General features: G+C 41.8%; 1 long non-coding RNA gene across 1 annotated transcript; it reads left to right on the top strand.

The window, feature by feature from the left end:
• The first annotated feature begins 1592 nt into the window (after positions 1-1592).
• On the top strand, positions 1593-9554 carry LOC125414300 (uncharacterized). Its single transcript, XR_015737798.1, has 3 exons — positions 1593-1744; positions 7143-7295; positions 8663-9554. It is a non-coding gene; the product is annotated as an uncharacterized LOC125414300 (long non-coding RNA).
• The last annotated feature ends 1198 nt before the right edge of the window (positions 9555-10752 follow it).

The raw sequence follows: 10752 nt of genomic DNA, 5'->3' as shown, positions 1-10752 counted from the left end.
TTACACAGAAACTGTATTCTTTTACACACTGCCTGGCCCATTTGTTTCAGTCCCTTATTGGCTAACTTTCACATATTGATTCAACCCATTTCTAATAATCTGTATGTCACCATGAGGTCATGGCTTACCGGGAAAGATTCAGCATGTCTGACATGGCAGCTTCATGGTGGGAGGCTCTCTGCCTCTGCCTGACTCTCAGTCTTTCTCCCAGTATCCTTTTCTGTTTGTTTCACCCACCTATGTTCTGACCTATCAGGCCAAGCAGTTTCTTTATTAATTAACCAATGAAAGCAACACATAGACAGATGACCCTCCTACATCACTTCATACACATTATGCCAATTGGGCAAAATCCAGTGATTTTATTGTTATTCATTTTCTTGAAGAACATGGATAAGAAATGTAAATGACAACAGAGAGCCTAGAAGGACTGTCCCAATGCAAAAGTAAAATTAGCTCTTACATAACATATTCATATTATGATAAAATTCTGGGAAATTCACTTTCAGTTTCTTTGTTTTTTAGTTCTTCTTATATCCTTGTGGTTAAGGGAGTGACACGAATGCTGCAGGGTCCTGCTACTATCCTTATTCTCTGATTATTGATGAGAAATCCATGAAGAAGATCATGTGTGTATTACATGGTTGAATGTAATGGTAGAAGTATTTCTCTGTAATTCCTTTCAATTGGATGTCTGGAACAAGGAAAATAATAAGTGACATTATTGTCGATGCTATTATGTTTCTTCTATATTATTAGGAAAGAACAAAATTGCAGCATATATGATTCAAGGAGCGTTTCTAAGTATAAAAGGACTCGTTTAATACCGATTGACCAAATGGAAGAATCATCTCAATAGGCATCAGACGCCACTGAATAGATCAGGTTGACCATTCATTATATAGTGAAAAGGCAGCAATATTATCTTTAAATGTAGAATGTAATTTCTAAAGCTGAGAAACTGATTGACTATAATTTATTTAAAAACAAATTGTTTAGAATCTAGTAAATATAACAAATATTAACTGAGCCCTAATATCCTGTGGCAGACATGGTGCATGTTCTTTGAAGGTATGATTTCATTGAAATTTTTAAAATCCTATAGCATTGACAACATAAATTAATTGATGCTGAATCTGACTATGAATTCAGATAATCTTAACTCCAAGTTGCATTTCTCACAATACTAACCTCCCAAATACTATTAAAGTATAAACTGAATTTTTATAATATTGGTGCATGAAGAAGTGGGTTTCATGGTGACTCTTGCAATTTTCTTGTCAGAACAAGAACCAAGGAAAATAGTGAAAGTTACAAATAAATATTGTCTTGATGTTTGTAGAGAGTTGCGTGGAGCCGCACCTAAAAGATGGCACCGGCTTCCACCTTCCATGATCCCAAAAGCGAGTGCTCTCAGTGGTAAACAACACCTTATTTGGCTAAGGCTAGGATCACTCGATGATCGTAAGCTGCGTGCATATAAGTGGACCTATGGACAGTGCCCACGTGGCGATCCAGGATTGGCTGCCCAGGGCTACTTCAGGGCTGGGAGGAGCTTGCCCGGAGAGAAAAGCTATTGTAAAAAGGTCCTGAATAAACTGCTTGCAAGAAGAGCTCCGGTGTTGCGTCTTCCTTGCTGGTCGAGGCAGTCACGACAAGTGGTGGCCCATACGGGGAATTCGCCTCTCCTCTCCCTGTAGCCCAGAACTTGCAGCAGTCAGTGGGGGCACCAGTAAGTCCTCAGGTAAGATTGGGGATCCGCGACAAAAGCTGGTTATTTGCTCTCGCCTGTAAACAAAGGGAGAGCGGGGAAGTAGAGTCGACTAGAGCAGACAAATCAAAAGTGAAAGTAAAGCCTACTACAGCTGATGGGTTACAAGTCTGTAGAGCACATTCGGTTTGCTAGTCCGAACTGAAAGTAAAATTGCTGGATATTGTTGATGGATTATTACTTGCTCTTAGCAGCTTGGGTACTCTTGAATACAGTATTCTGGTTAATCATTATTACTTATTGCTGTAGGGAGTGTATTGAGAATCCTCAGTGAATAGACATGGGGAATTCTCCTTCTCACTCAATTTTTCTGACTTTGAACGAGCTGCGTCTTTCAAAAAATCTAAAACTTAAGAAAAGTACCTTTTGGAGGTTCCTGGAGGAATGTGATACCACTGCACCTTAGTTTGCAGTCTCCGGGAAGCTTACGACTCCGTCATGGGAAAAGCTAGGTAGAGACCTTGAGTTTGCTGCAGAACAGGGAATGCTTAAGGCTGGAGTAAGACCTATCTGGAAATTAGTGAAAAGCTGCCTCGAGGATCAAAAGTGCAGGGAAGCAGTAGAAAATGGCCAAGCAACCTTAGAGATATTACAGGAGGAACATTCAGAGAGGGCAGCTTCAGAAACGGCAGCCTCTAAAAAGGCAAAGTCTGATGTGGCATCTGATACAGATTAAGGTAGATGAAAGAAGAAAAGGGCCCAGGAAAAGCAAAAGGGTCGATTATATCCTAGCCTGTCAGAATTGAAGGAATCAGACTCTTCTGTCTCCTCGAGCTCAGAGACAGGGCCAGACCCAGAGACACCAGACACAGAGACAGAAATGGATGAAGAAGATAGAGAAACCCTTAGGGAAACATTAAAAAGAATGAAAATCTCCAAGAAAAAGGGAAACGGAGAGAAAAATAAGACATCTAAAGGCATGCACAGGACTGTAACCCCTTCAGCTCCGCCCCCGTATCCGGAGGTTGTAGGAGCAGAGGGAGGGATTTCTTTCAGTCCTAAGGTATGGAGAGAAGTCAGGGCAGAAATGATGACAGTCTCAGCATTTCTTGTATTTCAGGATCCGCAAGGCAATCGATTCCATGAGCCTTTGGATTTTAAGGTCATCAAGACATTGGCAGAATCTGTCCAGACTTATGGCGCTACAGCCGCCTTTACGGTGGCCCAAGTGGAAGCTCTACATAGATACGCCATGACTCCAGCTGATTGGATGAACCTAGCACGAGCATGTTTGTCCCCTGACCAGTATCTAGATTGGAAAGCTCTTTTAATTGAATTGGCCAATGCTCAGGCTGCAATAAATCTAGCAGCTGGAGGGGCACAAGCAGTCTGGGACACAGTTATGTTGCTTGGACAAGGCAGGTTTGCCAACCAGCAAAATGGATATCCTCCTCAAGTGTATGATCAGATTAATAACATTGCCACAAGAGCATGGAAGACCTTACCTAATAAAGGGGAGGTAATAGGTAATTTGACTAAGATCCTTCAAGGACCTATGTAGCCTTTTGCTGATTATGTGACTAGGATGGTAGAAGTGGCAGGAAAGATCTTTGGTGACCCAGACACCACTATGCCATTTGTCAAGCAGCTAGTGTATGAACAATGTACCCAGGAGTGCAGAGCGGCTATCACCCCATATAAAAATAGAGGATTAGAAGTCTGGATGAGAGCATGTAGAGAATTGGGAGGTCCATTAACCAATGCCAGACTGGCAGCTGCAGTACTTAGATTGATCAAAAATGGGGGCAATACAGGAACTTGCTTTCAATGTGGGAAGCCAGGCCACATTAAGCGCAACTGACCTCAAGGAGGAAATGCTTGGCAGGGGAATACCCAGGGACCAGGAATTAGCCAGAATCCAAATCCAGGGATATGCCCCAAATGCAAGAAAGGAAAGCATTGGGCCAATGAGTGCAGATCCATCAAGGATATCAACGGACGACCCCTCGAACCTAATGCTAGGTCAAAAACCGGACAGCGGGGCCCTCGGCCTCAGGGCTCTCAAATATATGGGGCAATGGACAAGCAGATACAGGAAGGGAAACTGGAGCAATGGCCGACATTCAGACACCCACAGAACCGTGGAGAGCCACTGCGGGTTCAGAAGGATTGGACCTCCGTGCCACCACCAGGCTCATATTAATCCCTTGAATGGGAATTCAAACAATAGACTCTGACTTTCAAGGCCCTCTCCAACCAGGCACAGTAGGGTTATTGATAGGCAGGTCATCTACTACTTTGAGAGGCCTACGGGTTTATCCCAGAATAATTGATCCAGACTAAACAGGCATTGTTAAAATTATGGTGGAGTCACCCAAGGATATTAGTGCCATATCTCCCGGTGATCGAATTGCACAGCTTGTTAGCCTGCCCAGCTTGCATGATAGATTTCCAGCACAGAACAGAGAGAGAGGTAGTCAAGGATTTGGCTCCTCAGGAACAGATCTTACCTTCCTGTCTTTGAGTTTAGATCAGAGGCCTACCTTACAATTGGCTATTAATGGCACCAAGATTACAGGGTTCCTGGACACTGGAGCAGATAAAAGTATTATAGCTAGCAAGGATTGGCCGTGCAGGTGGCTCGTCCAGGCCTCTATGCATACTTTACAAGGACTGGGGTATGCAAAAGCCCCTGATGTTAGTGCAAGCTTGTTAACCTGGCAAGATGAAGAAGGACACTCCGGACAAATACAGTCATATGTCCTAGAGCTCCCAGTATCATTATGGGGAAGAGATATATGAAATCTATGGGGTTTAAGTTAAGTAATGAATATTCTGATAAGGCTCAAGCTATTATGAAAAACATGGGCTGCCATCCTGAGTTTGGCCTGGGAAAATTCTTGCAGGAACAGAAAGATCCTATAGAGGAAAAACCAAAAAAACCCAGACAAGGGTTGGGTTTTTTTTTTTATGGGCCGCTGAGGAAGGAATTCCCATTTCCTGGAAAATGGAAGAGCCAGTGTGGGTTCCTCAGTGGCCATTATCTTCTGAAAAACTACAAGCAGCCCATCAGTTAGTGCAAGAACAGCTAGAGGAAGGGCATATAGAACCCTCCCTCTCCCCTTGGAATACTCCTATTTTTATTATAAAAAAGAAGTCTGGAAAATGGAGATTATTACATGATCTTCGCACTATAAATGCACAGATGAAAATTATGGGGCCTGTTCAACGTGACCTCCCCTTGATACCTGCATTACCAGAGAGTTGGCCCATTATAGAAGTAGACATAAAAGATTGTTTCTTTTCCATCCCTTTAAATAGCAAGGACAGTGAAAGATTTGTCTTTACCTTACCATCAGTCAACCATAAGGAACCTGATAAAAGATATCAATGGATTATTCTACCTCAGGGTATGGCCAATAGTCCTAGTATGTGTCAATTATTTGTAGCTGCTGCTTTGGAGCCCTAACGGGCTTGTTTTCCAACTGTGAAATGTCTCCATTATATGGATGATATTCTCCTGGTGGCAAAGAAAGAGCAAACTTTGCATGAGGCATACAGTATTTTGGTGGGGGAATTACAAAGGAAGGGTCTATGTATAGCTCCAGAAAAGGTTCAACAAGACGAGGTAGTAAATTATTTAGGGTCTAAAATAACATATAATCAAATTATACCACAAAAGGTAGAATTAAGAAAAGATCATTTGCATACATTAAATGATTTTCAAAAATTATTGGGAGATATAAATTGAATCAGGGGCAGTTTGGACATGTCAAATTATGAGTTAAAACCATTGTATGATCTTTTAGTTGGTGATGTAGCTATAGATTCTCCCAAAAAATTAACCAGTGAAGCTCGACAAGCACTCTCTCGTAGAGGAAAAATTATCTAAAGCCTTTTTAAAACCCATGCAGGCTGAAAAAGATATTGCTTTATGCATTTTACCCACTAATCTACAACCCACGAGCATTCTGTGGCAGGAAGGACCATTACTTTGGATTCATCCCAGGATTTCCCCCGCGAAATCCATAGAATATTATCCTATTGCTTGCTCAGTAAGGCATTCAAAATTGCCTGCAACATTTTGGAGTTGCACCATGTGTAATAGTCACCCCATATGATACTAATCAAGTTAATATTTTATGTGCCACTATTTATGATTGGGTTATTTTATGGTGCTCCTATTCTGGGAGCATCGATTGTCGTTTTCCTAAGCATCCACTGTTAACCTTTTTAAAGAACATTCAGTAGTTTTTCCAAAGATCACTGCTTTACGGCCCATTCCAGGAGCCAGTGTTATATTTACAGATGGATCTAGGACTGGCTGTGGTGCTTACATGGTGGACTCCATAGAACCGGTTAAATATCAGTTTTCTCCTGGAGCTCCTCAGCAAGTGGAGCTAGCAATCGTGGTTGAGGTGTTTAAATCCTGTTCATTTACATTTAATTTTATTTCGGATTCTTGTTATGTTTTTAACACTTTAAAATACCTTGAGTGCGCTGGACCTATTAAATCCTCCAGCCTGGTACATAGGCTATTTACACAATTACAGCTATTACTCTGGCAATGTAAGAATCCTTTCTTTGTACAGCACATTCATGCACATACAGGTTTGCCAGGCCCCCTGGCTGCCGGCAGTGACAAGGTTGATCAGTGTACCAGACAAGAATGGATGTTTCTTGCCTCTGCCCTGCAGAGGGCTCATGATTTCATAAAGAGTTTCATGTTAACGCCAAAACCCTACAACAAAAATTTGCCATTTCCCGTGCTCATGCATGCAAGGTGGTTGTGGATTGTCCACAATGTGTCATACATCATTACCTTCAAACTTTGGGGGACAATCCGCGTGGATTGCTCCCTCTTAAACTTTGGCAGATGGATGTTACCCATCTCTCTGAGTTTGGTAAGGTAAAATACGTACATGTCTCCATGGATACGTCCTCCGGCATTATTCATGCCACACCCATGACAGGGGAATAGGCAACCCAAGTGATTGCTCATTGTCTAAAAGCGTGGGCCACCTGGGGAAAACCCCAGCAACTGAAAACAGACAATGGTCCTGCTTATATGGGACAAAAGTTCACCTCCTTCTGCCAACGCATAGGTGTTCAACTCATACATGGACTGCCTTATAATCCACAAGGCCAAGGTATTGTAGAGCATGCTCATCGCTCCTTAAAGGAATTGCTTCAAAAACAAAAAGGGGGAATAAGTCATCAACAGACCCCAAAGAATAGACTTTCCTTAGCCTTGTTTACACTTAATTTTTTAAATTTGGACAATACCAATCAGTCTGCAGCGGACAGGCATTCTTGTCCATCCAATCCTTTAAAAAGATTGATAAAATGGAAGGACACTCTGACAGGGGTCTGGCATGGCCCTGATCCCATGCTGGCATGGGCATGAGGCTCTGTTTGTGTTTTTCCACAGGATCATTTGGACTCTATTTGGGTACCGGAGCGCTTGGTGAGAAAAGTACAAGTGCAGAGGAACGACAAGCAAGATGAAGCCTCAGACTGTGATCCTACTGATGGTGACAGTCCTGATGTCCCCATTGTTGATCCAGGCCAATGAACAAATCTTGTGGGTCATAGCAAAAGCATGGCCAATTCCTATACCTGTTCATTCTACGTCAAAAGTTTTACCTGTCTTTTTTCTACTAGTTGTGAATTAGGCTTACCCTGCGTAAATTTAGAGGGACATAAAGTTCCTCTTATACATAGGAACTTAAAGTTCCTTTTGTCCCTCCTATACATAGCCTAGCATGGCTATGTATAATGCAACTGATGTTCTTCTTCAAGGAGCCTTATGTTTTTCTCTTGAAAATAATTCTAACCCATGTATATGGTTGAAAAATAGCTCGGTGGGTAATTGGCTTGACCCGTTGACCGATAATCATGTGACTTTTGCCATGCTTGCAGAAGCACTGAAAACAATAAATACGGGTGCTTCTTCAGGCATGGGCAGCGGTAACAATGGTAGTAATGCCACAAGTATTACTACCTTATTGATGTTGATGGAAGGGCTTCGGCCTTCAAGCTCATGCTTTGGATTAGGGAATTCCACCACTTGACAAGTATTACCTTATTGTGCCCCTAATTTAGGGTACCCCCTCATTGGACACCATGTCAAAGCCCAGATCATAAGTCAAAGCAGATTGCATCAGGTTTTGAATTTACCCCTTCTTTAGGAAGATATTCCTTTAGTCTTGCTAATCGGACTAATCAGAAAACTAATAAGAAAAATACTTGGCCCTGGTTTCAACGGACTCTTTCTAATGAAAAAGGGACATTTTCATCGCTAGAGCCTTTTGCTGCCCTTCGTAATTTGACTGTCCAGCTACTTAACATCTCTGCCAGTCGAGATATGAAGGGAATTCTTTCAAATGTTACTATAAATAAAATGATGAACAACCTTACCGTTTCTGCCAGTCCAGTGTGCTTAAAGGCACCCTTCTTCTTTTTGCTGAATAATATTACCAATGCCACAGAGAATGTGATCTATTGTAATTCCTCTAAGGCAACTTGCCTCACAAGTCAGTGCTGGAATGGTACTTATAACACAGCTGTGCTGATGAGAGTTCCCACACATGTTCCCATCCCAGTCAGAGTTGATACTGGTACCTTCCCAATTGCTCATTTGCTCAGAACAAAACGAGACTTTGGGATAACAGCAGCCCTAGTCTCCACACTTGCTGTATCTGCTGCAGCTGTCACGACAGCTGCTGTTGCCATGGCTGCAACAACTCAGATTGCAGAGACAGTTAATGAAATCGTGGAGAGGACAGCCTCCACAATGACCACTTTGAAATCTATTGATGGTCATTTAAAAGCTGGTATTTTGACAGTAAACCAAAGAGTAGACCTCTTGCAAGATCAAGTGGATGATTTAGTAACCTTAACCAGTGTAGGATGTATTCATTCCCTCTCCTCTTTATGCATTACTTCCAGATTGGCTGAGAATTTTACAAAGAACGGTAACCTGAGCCGGCAGCTGAGCACATACCTACAGGGAAACTGGAGCAAGGAGTTCAAGAACCTGACGGACACCTTAATCAACCAGATTATTTCCCTGAGTGCCACACGGTTGGAATTACCTACTGCTAATGCTTTTCTTAATATGTTGAAACGAACTTTTAGTTATTTTTAAGGAGTGGGTGGGAATAGGAGCCCTGACAGGCCTAATGGTGTTTGCCTCCCTGGTATGTCTGTGGTGCATTTGTCGCATAAGAGCCTCATAACATTGCAATGCAGCAATGATCATTCAAGCCTTCACGGCTATTGAAGCAGGACAGTCCCCTCAAGCTTGGTTAACTACTTTAAAAGATATATAAGCACAGGATGTGAGGCTTGCGCACTGTACTTGAGGGTAATTACATCTACCTCAAGAAGACCAAGTCTGATTGCACGTGGGTTGGTGTCTAACTCCCAGCTCTGTAAAAAGGGCACCAAGCATGTCTAATGTTTTCTGGGTGGAGGACTTGGATAAACAATAGTACATGCTTCATTTTTAACAGAGATCAGACCTCTACTCTTGCCTGTTGCTTTTAAAACAAAAAAGGGGGAACTGTAGAGAGCTGTGTGGAGCTGCACCTAAAAGATGGCGCCAGATTCCGCCTTCCATGATCCCAAAAGCGAGTGCTCTCAGTGGTAAACAACACCTTATTTGGCTAAGGCCAGGATCACGCGATGATCATAAGCTGCTTGCGTATAAGTGGACCTATGGACAGTGCCCACATGGAGATCCAGGATTGGCTGCCCAGGGCTACTTAAGGGCTGGGAGGAGCTTGCCCGGGAGAGAAACTATTGTAACAAGGTCCTGAGTAAACTGCTTGTAAGAAGAGTTCTGGTGTTGTGTCTCCCTTACTGGTCAAGGTGGTCGCAACAGATGTTGTACAGATGTTGTACAGCCAGGATCGTATGACTCTTGAATCTGGGTTAGATAGAGTCTTTGAAATTGTATCTACTCATATCCAATAATAGTAAGCCCCCATCTCAGAACATTTAAGAGGTCACTCCTAGAAGAGAAATTAGGAATTAAAATTGCATCTTTTTTCTACTTTTTTTTTGTGTGTGTGCATGTATGTGCTTCTATGTCCACTTATATGGTTGTGGATACAATTGCCCTTGTAGACTTGTGAGAGCTCAGAGGTGAATTTGCAGGAGTTGCTTCTCTTCTTCCATAGCATAGGTTTTGGGGATGATATCAGATTTGGTGTCAGGCATCTTTACCTGCTGAGCCATATCACCAGGGCCAGACATATTTTCAATTGATTATCTTTTTCTTGACATTATCATATAATCACATCAATCCTTTATTCTCTTTTCTCCACACAAGTCTTCCTTATACTGTCCTGCCATGGTTCTTTTTCAAGAAAATCCATGTCCTTTTTCATTAATGTCCTGCCGTTTTTCTTTCAAATCCATGTCTTTTTTCATTAATGATTGCTGTATGTATGTGTATATACACACGTATATATGAATATATATATTCTTAAATTCATAAATGCAACTAGCTCAGTTTGTATAATGTTACATGTCTTGTATTAGACAACTATACATTCTTAAAAGACTTTTTCAGTTGGTTGCATAGACATCACACTAAGATCACATCTGATTACACACTTGTTGTTTCACAGAGACCAAACAGATTATGAAGTCTGTCTCTAGTTTCCTTATATCTATCTACTCTTGTGTTACTGATATTTAAGCATCAATATTCCAATCAGGCATGTGGCAAAAGCACATTTAGATACATGATGAAGATCTAATTGCATGACTTCTTTTACAAGATTTGATCTCATTATGCAGCCCAGGGTAGCCTCTAACTGAAGACACATGTACTTCAGCCTTCTAGGTGCTGGGAGAACAACATGTTCCATCATGTATTGACATGCCTGTGTCTAATGGATTTCTTTAAATTATATTCTTCAACTTGGTTTCTGTGATTTTAAGGAATGGCCAATTGAACTCAATGTGTTTGGAAAATTATGAATATCAGTATATTCAGAGACTGAAGGCGTAAGTCACAAACAATCCCA

This window comes from Myodes glareolus, chromosome 5 (genome assembly GCF_982192425.1).
Source record: "Myodes glareolus chromosome 5, mMyoGla1.1, whole genome shotgun sequence".
NCBI classification, from domain to species: Eukaryota; Metazoa; Chordata; class Mammalia; order Rodentia; family Cricetidae; genus Myodes; species Myodes glareolus.
This window is presented reverse-complemented; position numbering and strand designations above follow the sequence as displayed.